Here is a 3,464-nt window from a genome sequence, read left to right as displayed (position 1 = left end):
AGGGATGGCTGGTGCGCTCACTGGCTGAGCGCAGTGCGGACGACACCAAGCCAAGGGTTGCAATCTCCTTACCGGTCACACAAAAAATAATAATAATAAAAAAATAATAATAATAAAAATCCTTAAAAAAAAATGTTCTGGGGATGCCTATGAGCAAAACAATGAATGAATGAACTATAGTCCAGTTGTGCAACAGAATACTACATGGCAGTAAAAACTCATCAACTAAGACTTGAACCAAGTACTTACCAGCAAAGATAAACCTCAAAATCATAGTGCTGAGTGGAAAGAGCAAGCAAGGAATAGGAGATAAACAGAACGTAACCACTTACATAGCTTTAAAGCATATAAAACAGTGCCATACATGTTACAACTACAAACATATATGGGAAATGTATTTATATCAAATTACAAGTAGAAAAAAATATAACTAGCAGATCAAGCTCATGTGTTCACAGGTAACATCAAGTTCCCTTTTTAAACAAATTTAAAAATTTTTAAAGTGTGTTGGTTAAAAGCCTAATAGGAAATACATGATAATACAGGTAATGCTGCACAGACTTGGGAACAGCCATAAAGGGTGGGCTAGTGGCTGGTGCCAGGCACCTCCAGGACAATAGGAACTGGCCCCGAGGCTGGACAGGAGTGCGTGCAGGGGACTGGGCTTGTGTCCACAATGGTGGCATGGGGGCTAAACTTTCAACACAGGCTGCAGATTGGGAAGGAGTGGGTAAGCTCAGGGGGTGGGGAGAGGGTGGACCCGAATGCACAAGATTCTGCAGGCAAGACAGAGGAAGTGGACATGACGCGGGCAGCAAGGAGGAGGGGATGTGGCAGTGCTCCAGCTCCGGCTCTCCTCACTCCCCTCCTGCCTCTCTGGACAGTCCTCTCCTCTCTCATAGGTTTGTCCTCAGCCTCCTCTGCCCGGCCATTCCCTGTTCCAGTTCTTCAAAAAGCAAAGCCTTCCCCTCTTACCCTCTCTGACTGATCTGCTCCAGCCCCACAATGTCAGTGCCCAGCAGCCCCTGCTGACTTGCTCTGGACGTGACAGAGCGCTGTGCTGTCCATACCACAGCTCCCATGCCAGAGGCACTCTCCTCCCCACACCCGATGCTCCTGCATGCGCAGCAGCACCATCACCATCTCAGTATGTGGGCCAGAACTCCAGCAGTCACCCATGACCCTTCCTTCTCCCCACTTGCCCCACATCTAATGCATGACAAAGGCCTGTGGCATCCCAGGTATCTCTCAAGCCCCACCTGTTCTCTCTTTCTCTCCCAATACCACCCTCACCCCTCACCTGGTCCTGGCCAGCTCCCCACACCTACTCGGGGCCCCTCCAGTCAAATTCCCACATGGCCAGAGATCCTTACTGCCCACCCTCTGCCCTAAAACCCTTTGGTGGTTTCCCTTACTATCAGAGTAAAGACAAAAGAAGAGAGGCAACCCTAAGAGTGCCCCAGTAAGGGAGAGGCAACCCTAAGAGGGCCCCAATAAGAGAGAGGCAACCCTAAGAGTGCCCCAGTAAGGGAGAGGCAACCCTAAGAGGGCCCCAATAAGAGAGAGGCAACCCTAAGAGTGCCCCAGTAAGGGAGAGGCAACCCTAAGAGGGCCCCAATAAGAGAGAGGCAACCCTAAGAGTGCCCCAGTAAGGGAGAGGCAACCCTAAGAGGGCCCCAATAAGAGAGAGGCAACCCTAAGAGTGCCCCAGTAAGGGAGAGGCAACCCTAAGAGGGCCCCAATAAGAGAGAGGCAACCCTAAGAGTGCCCCAAAGGGGAGAGGAAACCCTAAGAGCATCCGAAAGCCCACTCAGACCAGCTGCTCACATCCTGGCTACTCTGAGGCTCTTGTAACTAGGGAAGGAGGCCTAGTGGCCTGCACAGTGCCAGGATCCCCCTACTGGACAAGCCACCAAAGCCCCCTGGAGCCAGCTTCCACGGAGCCATTCAGCAGAGGAGCAAACAGATCATACATTTCTGTAGCTCCAATCCTATAATATCAACTGGTTCATCAAAATGAGCTTAGTCATCAAGAAAAGATGAAATCAGATGCAGTATTCTAGAAAGAACTGCGTAGTTCAAGGAAACAGGAGTATAAAATACATTTTAGAAAGATTCCCAAACTCAGATAAAACGTAATTACTTTCGTGCTTTACGGTCAGCTTTGGGACTAAATGATGTATGTTTATGAGGAGGAAAGACGCCCAGGCTGTGTGGGGTAGAGGTCTGGTGGCCCCACAGCAGCACCATGGGGTGCAGGTAGGGTGCTGTGGTGCAGCTCTGTGAGCTCACCAGAGCCGCTGGAGGGGTGCTCACTCACGGCATGTGCTCTTCAGCAGCTGGAGGTCATCCATGCAGCCTTCTCAGTAGTGTTGACATGTTTGTGATAAGCATTAATTATGTTTAAAATCAGAAGAAAGTGTTAAAATGTGAGTCTCTCCCTCCCATGGGGGGGAGGTGAAACTCCCCAAAGTCCCCCACATGGAAGCCTGTGATGGTCAAAGACTTGAAATGGAATTGGGGTTCCTCTTGCAGCCAGGGTGACAGCAGCATCACACATGTCAACAGCCACCAGGGCACCCAGTTCTTCCAAGGTGCAGACCACCCATGTGAGTCAGCAGGGCCTGGGCTTGCCACCTGGCCAGACCTCTGATGGTGGTACCTAACTCCTGAGGAAGACAGTGCTGGACACATCCGTGCAAACTACATCCCAGCATAAGGCTGAGTCCTGGCACTGCTGCAGCACTGCTGGGAGGAGGAGCTAACGGAAGCCCTGAGAAGGCTAGTCTGGAGCTGCTCAGGCTCCACAGGAGGCAGGCTGGCTGGGGGTACAGCCACACAGAACAAAGCCACAGCATAGATGGAGACAGTCCTGACAGCCTCCAAACCCCAGACTGTCATGATGGGAGCAGGAGCACCCTGACTTTTCGTTATGGAAGCAAATAAATTTCCTTTCTTTATTTAAGCTCATCTGAGTTGGTTTCTACCCCTAATAATCACACACAAACTAGCTAACATACCCACCCTGCTGGACATGGTGCTCCCCCTTCCATTGAGACCCGGAACTGAACTGGTTCCCTCAAGCTTCCTGCTGGGCTGGCCTGTGATAGAAAACAGGGATAAAAAAGAGGACAAGCCTTAACCACCTCATCCCCCTGTATGTTTCCAGGTAGCACAGGGCCCTGCGGGAGCAGGAGAATAATGACAAAAGGTAACTCCACAAAGTGCTCCTCTGAGCAGCCTGCTTGAGCACAGCAAGGCCTGGTGGGGAAAGAGAGATGTGTTTTCAGAAGAAATCTGTTGCAGGTCTTCTGGCAGGTAGCACCCAACTGTGTTCCCAAAGAAAAGATCACTCACTTAAAAGGGAGGCAGAGCCACATGGAACCCAGCACTCCATTCCCTCGCCCCTGGCTGACTTCCTGTCGGCCCGCTTGCTTCCCCAGGCTATCAGCCACACCGGCGGG

Source organism: Galeopterus variegatus, unplaced genomic scaffold, assembly GCF_000696425.1.
Source record: "Galeopterus variegatus unplaced genomic scaffold, G_variegatus-3.0.2 Scaffold2572, whole genome shotgun sequence".
NCBI classification, from domain to species: Eukaryota; Metazoa; Chordata; class Mammalia; order Dermoptera; family Cynocephalidae; genus Galeopterus; species Galeopterus variegatus.
Note: the sequence above shows the minus strand (reverse complement) of the source record.